Below are 7630 nucleotides of genomic sequence, written 5' to 3'. Positions count from 1 at the left end.
CCCTTCAATGAGTAGGTGTGTCCAAACTTTTGAATAGTACTGTGTACAGTGCCTTGCGAAAGTATTCGGCCCCCTTGAACTTTGCGACCTTTTGCCACATTTCAGGCTTCAAACATAAAGATATAAAACTGTATTTTTTTGTGAAGAATCAACAACAAGTGGGACACAATCATGAAGTGGAACGACATTTATTGGATATTTCAAACTTTTTTAACAAATCAAAAACTGAAAAATTGGGCATGCAAAATTATTCAGCCCCTTTACTTTCAGTGCAGCAAACTCTCTCCAGAAGTTCAGTGAGGATCTCTGAATGATCCAATGTTGACCTAAATGACTAATGATGATAAATACAATCCACCTGTGTGTAATCAAGTCTCCGCATAAATGCACCTGCACTGTGATAGTCTCAGAGGTCCGTTAAAAGCGCAGAGAGCATCATGAAGAACAAGGAACACACCAGGCAGGTCCGAGATACTGTTGTGAAGAAGTTTAAAGCCGGATTTGGATACAAAAAGATTTCCCAAGCTTTAAACATCCCAAGGAGCACTGTGCAAGCGATAATATTGAAATGGAAGGAGTATCAGACCACTGCAAATCTACCAAGACCTGGCCGTCCCTCTAAACTTTCAGCTCATACAAGGAGAAGACTGATCAGAGATGCAGCCAAGAGGCCCATGATCACTCTGGATGAACTGCAGAGATCTACAGCTGAGGTGGGAGACTCTGTCCATAGGACAACAATCAGTCGTAAATTGCACAAATCTGGCCTTTATGGAAGAGTGGCAAGAAGAAAGCCATTTCTTAAAGATATCCATAAAAAGTGTTGTTTAAAGTTTGCCACAAGCCACCTGGGAGACACACCAAACATGTGGAAGAAGGTGCTCTGGTCGGATGAAACCAAAATTGAACTTTTTGGCAACAATGCAAAACGTTATGTTTGGCGTAAAAGCAACACAGCTCATCACCCTGAATACACCATCCCCACTGTCAAACACGTTGGTGGCAGCATCATGGTTTGGGCCTGCTTTTCTTCAGCAGGGACAGGGAAGATGGTTAAAATTGATGGGAAGATGGATGGAACCAAATACAGGACCATTCTGGAAGAAAACCTGATGGAGTCTGCAAAAGACCTGAGACTGGGACGGAGATTTGTCTTCCAACAAGACAATGATCCAAAACATAAAGCAAAATCTACAATGGAATGGTTCAAAAATAAACATATCCAGGTGTTAGAATGGCCAAGTCAAAGTCCAGACCTGAATCCAATCGAGAATCTGTGGAAAGAACTGAAAACTGCTGTTCACAAATGCTCTCCATCCAACCTCACTGAGCTCGAGCTGTTTTGCAAGGAGGAATGGGAAAAAATTTCAGTCTCTCGATGTGCAAAACTGATAGAGACATACCCCAAGTGACTTACAGCTGTAATCGCAGCAAAAGGTGGCGCTACAAAGTATTAACTTAAGGGGGCTGAATAATTTTGCACGCCCAATTTTTCAGTTTTTGATTTGTTAAAAAAGTTTGAAATATCCAATAAATGTCATTCCACTTCATGATTGTGTCCCACTTGTTGTTGATTCTTCACCAAAAAATACAGTTTTATATCTTTATGTTTGAAGCCTGAAATGTGGCAAAAGGTCGCAAAGTTCAAGGGGGCCGAATACTTTCGCAAGGCACTGTATATATATATGCTATCTAGCTAGCTAGAATCCATGGATCCATTTTAGCTAGATATCTTGCTATTCGTGAGATCGCCAGCTCACTAATAAGCTAAATGTGACAGATCTAATGTGACTCAAGTCAGCCTGGCTATAACTAACTTTAGCGAGATACTTTATCCTAAAAAAAATAAAACGATTTAGAAACGATCTGTGCAGTTTGTCTAGCTAGTGATTTTCTATAGCTAGTATCTTGGTTAGCCTACCCACATTGAATGTTGTTGATTGAGGCTAGCAAGCTAGTGTGTCAAATTCACATTAAATAGCTTTCAAACACAATTATAGATGGCTAGGTAAACACCATTACTATCCTGCAATCTAGCTCACAATTGAGCAAGATAGCAGGTAAAAAATAAGGCAGAGTGTAATTTACATTAATCATTGTGTCTACATTTCTTGAGCAAACTTATTTTTAGAAGATTAGGATGAAAAGGTGGTCTCGGTACGTGCTTCCCAAACTTGGGGTCAGGGTCCCCTGAGAAGATCTATACAAGCAAATTATTATATTTTCTTCTATTCAAATGGGTGTAGAATTAAACCTTTTTGTGTCAAGTAAGGACTGTTTACACTGTCGTTTGCTGTTTACAGTTGGCTAAAACCTAGCCTACTATTAAATACATTATTTTTCCACAGGCTCCCATTTCATGACATGCTCAGGCTGCAGCAGTGGGTAGCAGATTTCAGGTGGATGAATTGCAAACAAAGCCAACACTCTTGTCTCTGTGCCCATCACTTTGAACATAAGTGTTTTCAGCATGATGACAATGGAAAGGTCCGCCTCATCCCGACTGCTGTGCCAACCATTTTCTCCTTCCCTGATCGTCTTCAAAAGGGGTCACAATGCTCAATTGAAAGACAAAGGAATATGGTTGGTACAGAGGTAAGTGTGAACGTTGATCATGTGAAAGCATCTGCTGTACTGTGTAAGTAACGTCGTTGAGGATGCAGATGCTGCTCAGAGCAATATCACTGTGATGCTGGATCTGCATGATGACACAAGTTGTGTGTCAGATGTAGGCCTACGTTACAATGATATAACTGTGATAGTCGATGTAAGTGAGGAAAGTGTGGCGTCAGATGTCCATGATACTGTGGTTAGTGATCATGTTTATGCTTGGACACCCCTTGTTCCTGAAAACAACTACTGTAGGCTACTGACGTCACCAGGCAACGTTCCCACACCTCAGCTGAGCAATGAGGATCAAAATCCAATACCGACAAACCCACGCTCTATCCCAGTTTGCCTGCATTTTTTTGTCTTCATTGGCGTGAGTGTTATTTACTGTTTGTTTTCACATGGCACATACCCGAGGTCCTCTTGTGTGTTCCACCTCCAGCTAACGTTGATCGCATGCTATTTATCCAATTTCAATTGTGTTCCAAGCTGGCCGCTGCTGATTCCTTGCCTCTACCAGAGAGCTACCTGCCTAACTATAGTGGAGCTGCAGGCTGCATCACTAGGCGACGTTCCCACACTTCAGATGAGCAGAGGATCCAATACGACAAACCATGCAGCAGATCCTCAATGGTATAGTGTCTTGGTTAAATACAAAGACTCCTTTACATTTGAATTGACAATGGTGCTTGTGTGCATCTAAGATGTTTTATAAGCGGCATGATTAGAGGCATAACCATATGGCTTTGGAAGTATAGGAGAAACTATTGTTAATGCTATCTATCAATCTTGCATACTGTTTTCTGAAAGTTATTTCAAAACATTTTACTGCAGTGGCCTAAGTCAGGGTCACACAGTGTTTCTTGATAGTCTTAAACAAATATACTTTGAAACAAAAGTACACACCTCACACACATGGTTATGGGCTTAAAACAAGACACCTCTAACGTGTCAGTTATAGAGTTGAAATGCATTACATTTTGAGTGCATCCCAATATTACACTTTATACATCAGAGAAGACTGAAATATAACAATCGCTTGACATAGAAACAACTGATTTTTGGCATTACCTTTTATTTTATTCATTATGATATTGTGAAAAATATTAATAACATTCCACCCATGAGGCCACTAGAGGGCGATTTGGTAATTTGCCTGCAGGAAACTTTTGTTGGTCCTTTTCCTACAGAAAATAATCCAACTCTTAACACTGATTTGGACTACCTGTTTATTTCAAAGCACCCACACTGATGAAAGTGACCTTATGGAATTCCTAGATATTGTCACACCCTGATCTGTTTCACCTGTCTTTGTGCTTGTTTCCACCCTGTGTTCTCTGTTGGTCTGTTGCCAGTTCATCTTGTCAGGTTTTACCAGCGAGTTTTCCCATCTCCCTGCTTTATCAAGTTCTGGTTCTGACTGTTCTGCCTGCCCTGACCCCGAGCCTGCCTGCTGTTCTGTACCTGCCTGACTGTGACCCATTTACGAACCTCTGCCTACCCTGACCCTCCCTACTGTTCAGTACCTTATACACCCTGCCCTGGATTACGGACCTCTGCCTGCCTTTGACCTGTCTTTTGCATTCCCCCTGTTTGGGTCAATAAACATCTCTAGCTGTCTGCATCTGGGTCTTATCCTGAGGTAATGGCAGACTTGGACCAGCTCCACAATGCTGTCTCCCTTCAAGGAGCCACCATTGGAAGACACGAGGAGTTACTGCAATGCCTTTATGGAAGGACTCCATACCCTGGCAGAACGCCATGATCAGGCATTCGATACAATTCTGCGGATTTTCTACTGGGCAGTGGGTCACACCAGTAATTTCCCAGCCTACCCCAGTGTCCCGAGAACCCGAAAGGAGGCAAGTCGGCAGCACTCGGTGACGTCGGGTTCATGCGGACATGTAGACTTTGGGGGTTTCCAGGATTCTTCAGAGGCGAGGTGGGAATCGAGGGTGAATGAAAATGACAGGGCACAGATTCCTTCTCCATCCTACGTTCTCGAAGCCACCCATCGATCCAGACAGTCAAAGTCCATGGGCAGCTCCCAGGCTCATCTTTGATCACCTCTGATAATCCATGAAGGAACATGTTGAACAATGCTTCCACGTTCCAGGCACTCTCAGCCGCCAACATGGTAAAATCCACCGCGTAGTCTGCCACACTACGGGAGTCTTGACGTAGCTGGAGCAGCCTCTCTCCTGGACAACAAAGAATCAAACACCTCCTGAACTTCTGCCACGAACCTCTCTAGACTGAGCCAGACAGCAGACTACTCCCACACCGCCGTAGCCCAGGCTCCCTCCCTCTCGGACATCCTCGTTATGATGTACGCCATCCTCGAGCGGTCCGAGGGGAATGAAGAAGGCTGCAGCTCAAAAATGAGGGAGCACTGGGAGAGAAAAGCCCGTCAGGTTCCAGAATCAAGAAGGGGCGAGTACCCTGGTGGGCCATACGGTGAACTTTTCCTCTTCCCTTACTCGCACCCCTTTCCATGCCATCCTGCTGTGGGGGAACCAGACGAAATCCCTCTGGGTACTCATTGACTCTGGGGCCAATGAGAGTTTTTTGGGGGGATGCTACCCTGGTGTTTGAGCTGGGCAACCCCACTCAGCCCCTCTCCATTCCCGTGGACGTTAGAGCGGTGGTCGGGCGCTCTATAGGCCAGGTCACTCACAATACCACTCCCATCAACCTACAAGTGTTAGGGAACCACAGCGAGGCAATCCAATTTATGCTGATTAAGTCTCCTCGGGTTCCCGTGGTATTGTGTATCTCTTGGCTCCAGCAACACAATCCCCTCAGACTGGACTGCTGGTGCCATTATGTGCTGGAGCCCATTCTGCCGTGCCCATTGTCTGAAGTCAGCACAGCCTGCCCAAGGACGTCCAGCTCACAGCCCAGTCTTCCTACAGGCTGGTACGCAGGGTGTGGGGTGCTATGGTCAATGTCTCCACCTAGTAATGAAATACAGAAGTGGAACCAGTAAAAAAAACTATTGGAAAACTGGGAAAGCATTTTTTCAACTACAGTAGGTGTAATTGACATACAAATATTACCATATAATGCATGTTGAATATGTTGAGTATTGGAAAATTAACAACAGGGCTAAGCAACACTAGGGATAACAAAAAAAAACATAAGCTTAGGCAAAGAGATCTAACAAGTGGTTTGGACAACAGTTAGTGAGCTAGTAAGCTCCCTCCATGTGTAAACAAGAAGTACAAATGGGGGGGGTTGTCACTCGACCAACAAACTGATGGGGTCCTTCTCAAAAGCATGCTATGGTCCTTCTCTAGGTTAAGACCTCAGGGGACTAAAGTATCTAAGGAATGGATCCAGGACATCTCTCTGGACCTTCAGTGTTTGTCAACATCGCCACCGCGTTTGTTTTGCTGACTTGTTCAATTCCAAAATAAAATAACTCCCAAAGAGAGTGTCTTTGTAAGCAACTCCCGTGTATATTTGGCCTTGTGTTTTAGGTTATTGTCCTGCTGAAAGTGAATTTGTATCCCAGTGTCTGTTGGAAAGCAGACTGAACCAGGTTTTCCTCTAGGACTTTGCCTGTGCTTAGCTCTTGTAGATGAAAAATAGAGAGTGAACAAATGTGAACGATGATGTGATGAAGATGACACTTGCTGACGCCAGCCTGGCATGTTGATTCAATTTGACATTGTCCGGATGGATGGCTTTATGTTTGAATCTCACAGGAGTGAGTCACACCTTCACTGTGGAAATCTCGGGGAAGAGACGTTCCCAAGGAAGTCCTGAGGTCTGACGCCAGGAGAGGTATGACGACTGATCAATTCTATTTATATAGCCCTTCTTACATCAGCTGATATATCAAAGTGCTGTACAGAAACCCAGCCTAAAACTCCAAACAGCAAGCAATCTAGGTGTAGAAGCACAGTGGCTAGGAAAAACTCCCTAGAGAGGCCAAAACCTAGAAAGAAACCTAGAGAGGAACCAGGCCATGAGGGGTGGCCAGTCCTCTTCTGGCTGTGCCGGGTGGAGATTATAACAGAGCATGGCCAAGATGTTCAAATGTTCATAAATGACCAGCATGGTCAAATAATAATAATCACAGTAGTTGTCAAGGGTGCAACAAGTCAGCACCTCAGGAGTAAATGTCAGTTGGCTTTTCATAGTCAATCATTGAGAGTATCTCTACCGCTTCTGCTCTCTCTAGAGTGTTGAAAACAACAGGTCTGGGGCAGGTAGCACGTCCGGTGAACAGGTCAGGGTTCCATACCCGCAGGCAGAACAGTTGAAGTGCAGCAGCACGGCCAGGTGGACTGGGGACTGCAAGGAGTCATCATGCCAGGTAGTCCTTAGGCATGGTCCTAGGGCTTAGGTCCTCCGAGAGAAAGAAAGAGAGAATTAGAAAGAGCATACTTAAATTCACACAGGACACCGGATAAGACAGGAGAAATACTCCAGATAAAACAGACTGACCCTAGCCCCCCGACACATAAACTACTGCAGCATAAATACTGGAGGCTGAGACAGGAGGGGTCAGGAGACACTGGCCTCATCCGATGATACCCCCGGACAGGGCCAAACGGGCAGGATATAACCCCACCCACTTTGCCAAAGCACAGCCCCCACACCACTAGAGGGATATCTTCAACCACCAACTTACCATCCTGAGACAAGGCGGAGTAAAGCCCATAAAGATCTCCTCCACGGCACAACCCAACGGGGGGCGCCAACCCAGACTGATAAACTTGAATTACGAAATTGATGTTGCTGTGTGTGAATTAAATTGTGATGTTTGGATTGTTTCAAGATTTCACAAAGAGCTATGCGTTTTGCTATGTCTTATTGCGTTGTATTTTTTCTGGATGGTGTATTTTTAAAGTGACTGGATTGAAATTGTATTTTGAGTTGACTGGTTATCAGGCCCATTCCTGTTGTCTGGTCATAACATTAAAATTGAGTTGATTAGAATATGGGTGTGTTCCTGTATTTTTGTCTTTACTAACAAAGTGCTAAGAAATGTTCATTTAGGTTGGGGGTG

General features: G+C 44.3%; 1 long non-coding RNA gene across 1 annotated transcript; it reads left to right on the top strand.

The window, feature by feature from the left end:
• The first annotated feature begins 1648 nt into the window (after positions 1–1648).
• LOC112233450 lies at positions 1649–6492 on the top strand. The gene is made up of 3 exons (XR_002950764.2): positions 1649–2983; positions 3100–3243; positions 3966–6492. It is a non-coding gene; the product is annotated as an uncharacterized LOC112233450 (long non-coding RNA).
• Positions 6493–7630: the final 1138 nt, after the last annotated feature.

Source organism: Oncorhynchus tshawytscha, linkage group LG33, assembly GCF_018296145.1.
Source record: "Oncorhynchus tshawytscha isolate Ot180627B linkage group LG33, Otsh_v2.0, whole genome shotgun sequence".
Classification (NCBI taxonomy): Eukaryota; Metazoa; Chordata; class Actinopteri; order Salmoniformes; family Salmonidae; genus Oncorhynchus; species Oncorhynchus tshawytscha.
This window is presented reverse-complemented; position numbering and strand designations above follow the sequence as displayed.